Genomic DNA, 13,121 nt, shown 5'->3' with positions numbered 1-13,121 from the left:
TAGCCAATGAGTTCTCCCTGAAAAATGATTATATGTCTTATTGAAATATAGCACGAGCTAATGAACTTTCATGACACCAGAAGACAATGTCTACTCAATTAGCTTTGAAAACTGAAAGTTGCCTCTTACTCCATCGTACCACAAAACAAAACGCATTGACGAAGGACTATATAGTTATACTGGTTTCAAATGCCATTTGTTTCAGTGTGAATTTAAAATTTATTGAAATAATAGAACGAAAACGCCCTTTAACAGGTCTTTATTTCATTTCGAAAAACAGATAATTATTGCCATTTAATCTCTCTCTCTCTCTCTCTCTCTCTCTCTCTCTCTCTCTCTCTCTCTCTCTCTCTCTCTCTCTCTCTCTCTGTTTTAATCTTCGGAAAGACAAGTTTATGACTGCCATTAGGAATCCAAGATTAAGGTTATAATTGCATGTTGCTAATCTTGGTAATGTCTTTGGATTCGCCTGCCTTCATTTCTGGATTATTTAATTACAAAGGGTTTAGCTTATTCACGCATGTTTAATGCGAAAATACAAAGGAGAGAGAGAGAGAGAGAGAGAGAGAGAGAGAGAGAGAGAGAGAGAGAGAGAGAGAGAGAGAGAGATCCATGGTCAATTATTAGTTTTTTCAACGTAAAATAGCAACACAGCGTTTTTAATAACACGAAAAGTACTAGTGGACCATAAAAAAAACCATTATCATCCCTATGACGCTTCTGAGAAGGAAATTTCTTTTCACTCGAAATTTCTTATCCTTTTTTTATCTCGTACATTCAAAAGAGCTGTCATAAGCACCCAATATTCAAGAAGACTCAACTATATTTAAAGAAAAATTCTAATACCCCACTTATAGAGATCTAATGTTCACTGAACACAAAATCAGTGTATGAAATGACTCGAATTGGGAGTACGGAATTACCAAAGAATCTAATAGGTCTATCAATTACCTAAATACAGAGGGATGCAATGAGATAGTGATTGATGAATCAATAGGATATGATTCTTATCGTCAATAACACTCAATAAATTCGTATGCATAGTAGGTGTATTTACTATATATATATATATATATATATATATATATATATATATATATATATATATATATATATATATATATATATATATATATACATATATATATATATACATAGAGAGAGAGAGAGAGAGAGAGAGAGAGAGAGAGAGAGAGAGAGAGAGGTAGTAGGTTGGCCAGGGCACCACCCACCCGTTGAGATACTACCGCTTACCTTATTGCCTTATTGCCCTATTCTATGTCTGGGTTACCCCAGGTCCCTCAGTGTGAGGCACCTCGTATATCCGCCAGAGAGTTGCTAATGCATCTTCCGGTGTATTTTGCATCTTCCAGTCTTGAAAGGTCTGGGATGCATCTTAGGTATTTATCGAGCTTATTCTTAAACACATCCACGCTCACTCCTGATATGTTTCTTAGATGAGCTGGTAGCGCATTAAAAAGTCGCTGCATTATCGATGCTGGTGCATAGTGAATTAATGTCCTGTGCGCCTTCCTTAATTTTCCTGGTATAGTTTTGGGCACTATTAATCTACCTCGGCTTGCTCTTTCTGATATTTTTAGCTCCATGATGTTTTCAGTAATTCCTTCGATTTGCTTCTATGCTTGTATTATCATGTAGCGTTCTCTTATCCTTTCTATACTGAACAATTCTTAAAATTGCAGTCTTTCCCAGTAGTCAAGGTCCTTAACTTCTATTCTAGCAGTAAAGGACCTTCGTACTCTCTCTATTTGTGCAATATCCTTTTGGTAGTGTGGGTACCATATCACATTGTAGTACTCGAGTGTACTACGTACATAAGTTTTGTAAAGCATAATCATGTGTTCAGCTTTTCTTGTTTTAAAGTGTCTGAATAGCCTTCCCATTTCTGTTTTACATTTAATTAACAGTGTAGCTATTTGGTCGTTACATAACATATTCCTGTTTAACATTACACCAAGGTCTATAATTGCTTCATTGTTTTTGATTGTCTCGTTATTAGGTCCCCTCTATGCATATACCATTCCTTCTCTGTTTCCATAATTTATTGATTCGAATTTATCGGAGTTGAATACCATCCTATTTATCTCCGCCCATTCATATATTTTGTTTAGATCTCTTTGTAATGAGTTCCTATCTTCATCACAAGTAATTTCTCTACTTATTCTTGTGTCATCGGCGAAACTTCTCTTAACATTACAGTCTATGTCTGAGATCATAATAACAAACAGCAGTGCAGCTAATACCGTACCCTGTGGCACGCCAGATATTACCTGAACTTCATGTGATTTCTCGTCATTTGCAACCACTATCTGTTTTCTGTTTTGCAGAAATTCTTTTATCCCTTTTCCTATCTTTCCCACAATATTATGCTCTCTCATTCTTTCTCTAATGTATTATGGTCTACCTTGTCAAAGGCTTTTGCAAAATCTAGATAGATCACATCTGTGTCCTTTTCATTTATCATATTTTTGTATTTGTTTTCATGGTGTGCTGTAAGTAGGGTTTGAGTACTTTTTCCGGGCACAAAACCGTGTTGACCTATATTAAATAAATAATTTTTAACCAAATTATTCATTATTTTCTTTTCTATTACCCTTTCATACACTTTCCTAATATGTGATGTTTGACTAACAGGTCTATAATTGTTGGCTTCTAGTCTTAATCCACTTTTGAAAATAGGGGTTATATAAGCTAATTTATGTTTAACATATATCCCGCTCATAGAGAGTTATAGGGTCTTTGACTGGCCAGACAGTACAACATTGGATCTTTCTCTCTGGTTACAGTTCTTTCCCTTTGCCTACATAGACACCGAATAGTCTGGCCTATTCTTTACAGATTCTCCTCTGTCCTCATACACCTGACAACACTGAGATTACCAAACAATTCTTCTCCCAAGTGGTTAACTACTGTACTGTAATTGTTCAGTGGCTACTTTCTTCTTGGTAAGGGTAGATGAGGCTCTTTAGCTATGGTAAGCAGCTCTTTTAGGAGAAGAACACTCCAAAATCAAACCATTGTTCTCCAGTCCTGGGTAGTGCCATAGCCTTTGTACCATGGTCTTCCACTGTCTTGGGTTAGAGTTCTCTTGCTTAAGGGTGCACTCGGGCACACTGTTCTATCTAGTTTCTCTTCCTCTTGTTTTGTTAAAGTTTTTATAGTTTATATAGGAAATATTTATTTCCGTGTTCTTACTTTTCTTAAAATATTTAATATTTCCTTGTTTCCTTTCCTCACTGTGCTATTTTCCCTGTTGGGGCCCCTAGGCTTATAGCATCCTGCTTTTCCAACTAGGGTCATAGCTTAGCATTTAATAATATTAATAATATTAATAACAATGATAATATATATATACATATATATGTATATATACATATATATGTATATATATATATATATATATATATATATATATATATATATATATATACATACATATATACTGTGTATATATACGTGTAAGTATGTATTTATGTATGTATATATACATATATATAAATACATACACGTATATATATATATATATATATATATATATATATATATAGATAGATAGATAGATATACATATATATATATATATATATATACATACATACACGTATATATATATATATATATATATATATATATATATATATATATATATATATATACATTATATATATGCTGCTTATGGCTTTTAAAACTCGAAGAAAACACCTCTAATTCGAAACAAAATTCCCTTTAGATATCCGGAATTAACGAAATCTAGAACTATGTTACTGCATTCAATATAAAGGCTGTAAAGATGAAAATTGAAAATACAAAGATATTGGGAAATTTCGAAATTCATTGAAAAATTTTGATGAATGGAAACTTTAAGACTTTTTGAAACAGTTGATAAAGGGAAAATTCCAAGATTGATTTTCAATTTCATTAATGATTTTTCCCAAAGCTTTACAGGATCTCATGACCAAATCCATCCGCCTCCCCCCTGCCTTCCGTAAAGTTCACGGTCTCACTCTTGCAACGGATCCGACGACGTTTCTCAAGGGGCGTTATTACTTCTTCAATGAAGCCCTAAGAAAATCTAGACTTGGAGTCCACACTGGGCCCTATTTCATTCCCCTCAGAGTGATACTGCTCTTCATGAAAAGCGGACATCTTGCTGCGCCAGGATTCTCTCGACAATGCGGTAGCTTTTGTAAACCCAGTTAATAAATTCATAACATTTTTCCAATTTCTTCAGGATCAATATCTTGTTTTCAGGGCTCTCCTCACAATGCAGTCTAAATTGTGAGGCTTACTCGTGCCCTCAGAATATACAGACTTGTGAACCCCTTTGATTCTCTTTGACCCGTGTCAATCCTCTCAACAGCTTTTAGTCTTGTGACTGGCATTTTTCCCTCAATGTATATAGCTTCTCTATTTCCATCCAGGTCATCCATGTCATGGTACCTCTAAACACTCTTTATGGGCCTACTTTTTATGTAACAATTAATATATGATGCAAATGCAGTGCTTAGAAATTGAAAACAACATCTCTGTGAATAAATAAAACTCCACTTAGGTTTCAGGAAAAGGCACAAATTATATCTATGTTAGAGGATCTCATGGGAAATTCCACCAGTAACCCCCTAATCTTGATGAAGTTCATGGACCCTTCGCTGCAACAGGTTTAACTCATTTCTTCAAGGCAATTACAGAGATGGGACCGAAACTCCATCATCGAGGGGAAAGGGAGGCTGGTAGAATCAATATTGAAAATTTCCATTTATCGACTACTTCGAAGAATCTTTGTTTCCATTTATCAAATGTTGCTCATTTTTTCAGAGCTCCCAAATATTTTTGGTAATCATATTTTTACCAAGTTAACTTTTATAACGAAGTGTAATTTCGTTATTCAAACACTAGCCCTAACAAAGAATTACTTGAAATAAATGGCTAAAAACATGTCTGTACCAGATATCAAATTTAGGAACACTATAGTTGCAGTTTTTGTAAATTCCTGAAACCTAACTGGCTTCTCATCTATCCAAAGAGATGCTATATTTGACTTTTAAATGCCACAGATGCATTATAATTAGTATACTTCAAAAGGTATGCTCAAAAAGCATATCTAGAAGTGGATAAGACAAGGATCATTCAAGTTATGATAAAGTGAAAGCTGACATTGAATTGGAAACAATGTCTAAGAAAAACCTAGCTTGAACCTTACAAGTAATGTCCATGGAAAATATTATATTTGCCATCAAAATCGGTTCTAAGAAAAAGCTGGCATGGCCCTTCTATGTAGTGTCTAAGAAAAACTAGCAGACTTCCAAACAATACCTTCTAACCAGTATCCAGGAAAACCTAATATGAATCTTCCAAGCAATTTCTAAGAAATTTCCGAGATGAACATACCAACTGATTTCTAAGAATAAGCTGACATGCACCTTCAATATAGCCACCAAGAACATGCTGATGTAAAACTTCCAAGTGCTACCTTACAGGAATCTGATATGGACCTTTAAGCAATATAAAAGAAAAAGCGGACGTCAACCTTCTCAGCAATTTCTAAGACAGAGAAAATACTAAAATGGACCTTTCAAATGATGTTCAAGAAAAGCTGACCTGGATTTTCCAATCTATATACAATTGGGCATTCCATGCTGCAAAAAAAAAAAAAAAAAAAAAAAAAAAAAAAAAAAAAAAGTATGCTATGAGTCTTTCAGATGTGTCAAAGTAAAAGGTGACTAGAGCTTTCCCAGTACTTTACAAGAAAACCCAGACATGTACCATACGAGAAGCATACACCTATCTATTAGTGTTCCAGAAAAATTAAAAAGTCGACACAGACCTTCCAAGGACATTGGAGAAAAAACTAACAAGAAAATTCCAAGTAGTGATCAAGAAAAAGCTGACTGCGGTCTTGCAAGTAATTACAAATTCTGACAATGAGCTCCAAAGTAGTCTCCCAAAAGAGCTGACAGATATTAATATTTTTGTCCGTGGAAAAAAAAAAATGACGAGGACTATCAAAGTAGTGTTCAGGAAAGCGACAAGTAGAACTGTTCTACTTTGCTTTTTCACTACTGTGAATGTGACAGTCATAATAGTGACCTCCCTCTCAACAACAACAAAAAATGAAAAGGACTCCCCAAGGGAAGTGTCCAAGAAAATTCTAACAAGGACTTCCCAAGTAGTTTCTTCTGGACCTTCCAAGTAGCGAGTAAAAAAACGCTGATGTGGATATTCCAATTGGTGTCAAAGTAAAAGCTGTCAAATAACTTCCAAGTAGTCTCCAACAAGAGGGACAAGAATCTCCCACGTAGTCTTTGAGAAAAACCAGACAAAGAATTTCCAAGCAAAAAGAAAAAAAGCCGAGAAATTTTTTTCTAGTACCATCCAAGAAAAGCTGACTTGGTACGTCTAGGTAGTGTTCAAGAAAAGGCTCACAAAAATTTCCAAGTAGCGTCCAAAAATACACTGACAGGTACCTACCAAGTAGTGTCCAAGACGAAACTGACAAGTACTTTTAAAGTGTAAATTATAAAACTGACTGGAACTATCAGAGGTGTCCAAGAAAAACATGAATAGGGTCTTCCAAGTAGGGACCAAGAAAAAGCTGACATTGCTTTTCCATGAAAAAATTGACAAGAAACATCCAAGTAGTGTTCAAGATAACACTGACAAGGACCTTCCAAGTAAGGCTGAAGAAAAGGCTGATATAGACCCTCTTAATATTGTACAAGAACAATGCTGATATGGATCCTCCCAAGAAGCACTGAATAAAAAATAACAAAGAACTTACAAGAAATGGCCATGATAAAATTTGACATGGACCTTCCAATTCGTTTCCAAAAATAAAAGCTGATATAGACCTTCAGAGAAGTGTCCAAGAAAAGGGCGAAAAGGATCATCAAAGTAATGTCTGCCATAAAGCTTATATGGACTATCCAAGCAGTGTCCAGGATACATCCAAGATGAAACTTCCGCTAAATATCAAAGAAAATTTGTTTTGAATCTACCAAATAGTGTTCAAAAAGAATTTGACAGACCTTCCAAGTAGTACCCAAGAAAAGAGACATGGACATTCCTAAAACTGTTCAAGAAATAAATGACAATGACCTTACAAGTAGTAGCTAACAAAAAACTAACACAGAACTTTTAAATAGTGTCCAAGAAAACTGACATGAACACTTTCATGAACAGTTCAAGAAAATAGTGAAATTCACCTACCAAATAATTTCCATGAATAGCTGTCATGAAACTTAACAAGTAATAGCCAAGGGAAAGCTGATGAGAACCTTTTAAAATAATGTCTGATAAAAAGCTGACATGAATCTTCCAGATACAGTTTCCAAGAAAAAAGCTTACATGGATGTTCCCAGTAGTGTCCAAGAAAAAGCTGGCATAGACCTTACAAGAAAATTAAAGGTTCTAGAAAAGGTAGCATCTTCCAAAAATGCCCTAGAAAAAAAAGTAGCCATATAATAGAATATGACAAGATGAGAAAAGAGATGAGTTACAGAATATGAGAAACATGAAAGACAGCATGGTGTAGAAAAAAAAAATTGGTAAGAGACTTGAAATTATTGTTTGTAGAAATGTGTGAGACTTTATGACTTAACTGCCAACTTACTCTCCTATATTGTGTGCGAATAAAATAAAGAGGATCAAAACTGTTAAAACAAACTGTTTTGTAGGTATTTATGGTATGAGAACATATGAAAAGGCGTAAAAGCCTTAAAAAGATGACAATTGGTGAAAGAATGGATCAAAATACTTTTAGCCAGAGGGTAATCATACTTCTTATATTCACTCACAGAGAAGTAGTGAACACACGTAATGAGAGGACACCATTCCTTAAAATAAAGTTAGAACTACCCAAAAAGATGGGAATGGATGATATGCTGAGTAAAGGATCATAAAAGTATAACAGCTCAGGACAATTTATGATTTCAAGAGGTTTTAAACGTGTTACTCGCAGTTTGCCTTTCGCAAGGGTCTTGGAGCATGTGATGCTATTCTTACATTTTAACCCCCAGGCTATTGGGAAGTTTCCAACCCTTAACCCCCAGGAGGTTATTTTTTTCCCAGCACATTTTGCAGTATATATTTTTTAAATTGCTCTAACAGCCTTAATTTTTGTCATAGAAAGGTCAGGTTGGTCTCATTCTCTTGGAAAATGCCTGAATTTTTTCAAAAAATTATAAAAAATATGAAAAAAATAATTTTATAGCATTATTTTGCAAGGACGTACCGGTACGTCCATGGGGGTAAAGGTGTGGCTTTTGTGAAACGTACCAGTACGTCCTTTGGGGGTAAAAGGGTTAATAATGATGTACAAAAATTTTTTGATTATGCTCAGGGATTTCATATGATTTTCGTTCTACGTTTAACGGTGTTAATAATGACGTCTTTGTTTTCAAATTAAAACAGTCGGAAGTATTATCATTATTATTACTTGCTAAGCTACAACCCTAGTTAGAAAAGGGGGATGCGATAAGCCCAGGGGCTCCAGCAGGGAAAATAGCATAGAGAGGAAAGGAAGAAAAGTATTTTAAGAAGAGTAACATTATTAGATTAAATATTTTCTATATAAACTATGAAAACTTTATCAAAACAAGAGGAAGAGAATTAAGAGAGTATACCCTCAAGCAAGAGAACTCTAACCCAAGACAGTGGAAGACCATGGTAAAAGGCTATGGCACTACCCAAGACTAGAGAACAATGGTTTGATTTTGGAGTGTCCTTCTCCTAGACGAACTGCTTACCATAGCTAAGGAGTCTCTTCTACCCGTACCAAGAGTAAAGTGGCCACTGAACAATTACAGCGCAGTAACCCCTTGAGTGAAGAATTGTTTGGTAATGTGTGATGTCAGGTGTATGAAGACAGGGGAAAATATGTAAAGAATAGGACAGACTATTCACCGTGTGTGTAGGCAAATTGAAAATGAACCGTTACCAGAGAGGAGGATCCAATGAAGTACTGTCTAGCCAGTCAAAATACCCCTTAACTCTCTAGCATTGGCTGGTGCCCTGCCCTGGTATTTTCTTAGCCTCATTATTGAATACTCAAGTAATAAATAGCAAAGAGTATTAGTTGATTAACAGCATAGTGACTATAGGAATGTAATAGCTAGTGTTCTTTAAAATAGTGTTTTCAGGCGTCAGGGCATTACATTTCATTCTATTTATGCATTATACGGGCGTTGGCCTAAAATAAGCTCGTTGCATATGCAGATATGCTCTTATGCTCTCTTTGCAACAATTCCACAGCCTGAATGTAGACGTTTGTTTGCTAAATCCCCCAATAGAAATCTAGAAAAAATGGGTACATAGTGCAAATTATGGGTCATAAAGTTGAACCCTAACAAAACTCAAAGTATGATTGTAATTAGATAGAGGATAGTGACTCCTCAACATTCAGGGCTTTGCATTGACATTGTCTCTTTAACGATATTCAACTTTATGTGTGATTCTTTATTGCATATTTACTTTTGAAAAACACATCCAGTCTGTTTCTTCTGCAAATCGCGCAAAAGGTTTTTGGCGTTCGATCCATCCTGAAGAAATTTTTCAATTCTTTCATTCTACCATATTTTCAGCAGTTTTATCTTATCTAGTCTTCAGCTGCTAACTCTCATCTCATTTTGTTAAACAAAAACTTTCGGTGTTAAATTCTTTAACACTAGTCTGGATATTAACCTCTGGCACCGTAGTTCAGCGTATGTTGCATACGATTTTTTATAATTCTAACCATCCTTTGGATTCAAATCTTCCCGATAGTACCATCTAGTGCGAAGTACTAAGTATGCTGTTAATTCTGGCAGTCATACCTTCTCCATGATAAGATTCAATACCACATAGTATTCTATAAGTTGATTCCAACCGAGACTAAATAGTGGAACAATCTTTTTAATCTGACGGTAAATTGTTTGAACTTCAGAAGATAAAATGTGTTGCAAATGCTTCTCCGTTGAATAGGTCGGTATAAGTTTCATTTCATAGTTTATATAACATTGTGATTGATCTATTTTAACGCTGTTACTGATCTTGTATATTTAATCTTTTATTTTTTCTCATATATATAAATAAATATATATATATATATATATATATATATATATATATATATATATATATATATATATATATGTGTGTGTACATGTATATATGCACATATATATATATATATATATATATATATATATATATATATATATATATATGCATATATATATATATATATATGTATACATATACATATATATATATACATATATATACATATATATATATATATATATATATATATATATATATATGTATATATATACATATATATATATACACATATATATATACATTATATATATATATATATATATATATATATATATATATATATATATATATACATATATATACATACATATATATATATATATATACACACATATATATATATATATATATATATATATATGCATATATATATATATGCATATATATATATATATATATATATATATATATATATATATATATATATATATATATATTTCCATATCCTTTCTGCACTGTAATGCTTTCCCTGCTGCGGCCCTTGAATTATAACATCCTGTTTCCCCATCTAGCTATTTAGCCCTAGCAAGTTACATTTTATGCATTGAGGGATCGACATCCTTCAGAGATCTTTGCAAAAATTCAATGAAGGAAGGGTTCGGCCCACCCATACCTTCCACCCAGAAGGAAAAGGAATGCATGGGAAGGAATATAGCAAGAACTCCCTAAACGGACCTCTGCAAACCCATTACTCCCTCAAAGGGAAAGTTCAGAAGAAAGGAACGTCGTTTTTAAAGAGGGAAGAAAATCTCGTTCACGGGAATCTGGAACTTCTGCTTAGCAATTGTTGAGACAGCAATACGTGAAGAGAAGGAAAACTTCCGAGAACTAGCATAAAAGAGAAGCGGTGATCTGGGAAGAAGTAGAGAGGAGAGGAAGATAAGGAGAAGACGACAGAGACAAGCCGACGTCGTAAACTGAGAGTGTGAGAGGAATACGGTATTTCACCTTAGGGAGAGAAAACTCGATTGCCTTTGGCGGGGCGATGAGATATTCACATAAAATCATATACTGACACACACAGAGAGAGAGAGAGAGAGAGAGAGAGAGAGAGAGAGAGAGAGAGAGAGAGAGAGAGAGAGAGAAATCATTCTAATTCGTGGTAAGAGAGAAAACAAAAAAGTAAAAGTATCAAATCTTAAGCATATGCAGTTCATGAGTATCATACACTTAAATTGCTCCACGTCAAAACTACAATGGACTAATTTTATAGGATGCATAAATGAATAAGAATGTCACAAATTCTTCTTAATCGTAAAAGTACATTCAAAACCTTTTCCTAGTAAAAGTTCCTTTTAAATTACGGTATTGTGTTCTGGAATGCTACGATTGATTGATTGATAGTTTCAGGGCAAAAATCCTCCTTTTGCCATTTAGACATTTTCCAGATATCAGTGATTGAATCTTTAAGAATGATTTGTGTTGTTTACACTTTCATTTGAAAGTTGTGATATATTCTCACTAGCTAATTGGTATTGCTTCCCAGAAGAGCATACAATAATGGGGTGAAGATGACTGCTTTAGCCAATGAATAAATAATTAACATTAAAATTATTACTACTACTCGCTAATCTACAACCTTAGCTGGAAAAATAGCTTACTACAAGCCTTAGGGTTCCAACAGGAAAAATAGCTCAGTGAGGAAAGGATATAATGAAATACGTAAACTATAAATGAAAAGTTGTGAATAACAATAAATAGTTTATGATCAGTAACAGCGTTGAAATAGATCTGTCATAAACTATTAAGAAAAACTTACATTGACCTGTTTAACATAAAAATGTTTGCTGCAAGTTTAAATTTTTAAGTAACAAACGACTCAACCCTCAGATTATTATTATTATTATTATTATTATTATTATTATTATTATTATTTCTAATTAAGCTACAACTCTAGTTTGAAAAGCAAGATATTATAAGCCCAAGGGCTCCAACATGGAAAAATAGCTCAGTGAGAAAAGGAAACAAAGAAATAAATAAACTACAATGGAAGTACTGTAATGAACTATTAAAACATTTTAAAAACAATAATAACAATAAAACATATAATCTATAAAAACTTCAAAATAGTGGAAAAGAAATAATGATAGAATTATGTGCCCGAGTGTACCCTTAAGCAAGAAATCTCTACCACAAGACAGCGGAATACCATGGTACAGAGGCTATGGCACTACCCAAGACTACGAGTAGAGACTAGTGAACAGTGTAGGAATATCACTCCACAACCTGGCCACGGCGGAAATAATATTTCTTGAATATTATGTAATGTTGAGCCTTGTGATGTAGAAGGTAAGACTTTTAGAATTAGCTGTATACCTGGTGCTACGTACAGGGTGGCAAAATGTGGGAATTGTACCGCATGTCTTTCTTACACGCTCGTACAATGTAATGGTTTTGTTTTCTATCTTATCACTCGCTCTTCCCTGCACTGTTAATAAACCAACCTGTATAAACCTGTTAGCCCATGTTTAATTTCGTTTCAATTTTTGTGATGTTCCTGCTCACAAGTCCTGGTATTTAAGCTCGATGTCTGTTTAATAAAGTTTAGTTGAATTAACCTCGCCTCTCATTTATCACCTAACTGCCACCTCGCACGGTGACCACTGGAGTGTCCATCTCCCTCCAGCCTTACCGCTCTCTGCTGTGTCTTACTGTCTGATGATACTTCCCTCCGACACTGACTCTGCTATCAACGCCACACCCCTGAAACTACCGCCCTTCACCAGTACAGAGGCATTTGCTTGGTTTCAGCGCACCGAAGTCCATTTTCGCGCTAAGGGTGTGATTCGCTCAAGCACCAAAGCAAAGCAGACTATGTTCTCGTAGTAATTTCTGAGGTCACTTTCCTGGAAACATCAGATTGGCTTTGCTACCAAGGGGACACTCCAATAGCGTACGACGCCCTCAAAACATACCTCCTGGATCAGTACTAACCAGCGCCAGCCGCCCGTATAGCCAAACTTTTTCTGCTCGTTCAATAACCGTTGGGGGACCAAACGGCTT

At 34.6% G+C, this 13,121-nt stretch overlaps 1 pseudogene; it reads right to left on the bottom strand.

The window, feature by feature from the left end:
* The window catches only part of LOC137643223 (uncharacterized), a 13,239-nt pseudogene extending 8,789 nt beyond the window's left edge, over positions 1–4,450 (bottom strand).
* Between the last annotated feature and the right edge of the window lie 8,671 nt (positions 4,451–13,121).

Source organism: Palaemon carinicauda, chromosome 6 (assembly GCF_036898095.1).
Source record: "Palaemon carinicauda isolate YSFRI2023 chromosome 6, ASM3689809v2, whole genome shotgun sequence".
In the NCBI taxonomy this organism is placed as follows: Eukaryota; Metazoa; Arthropoda; class Malacostraca; order Decapoda; family Palaemonidae; genus Palaemon; species Palaemon carinicauda.
The sequence above is the reverse complement of the archived record's forward strand: the minus strand, read 5'-3'. Positions and strand labels throughout refer to the sequence as shown.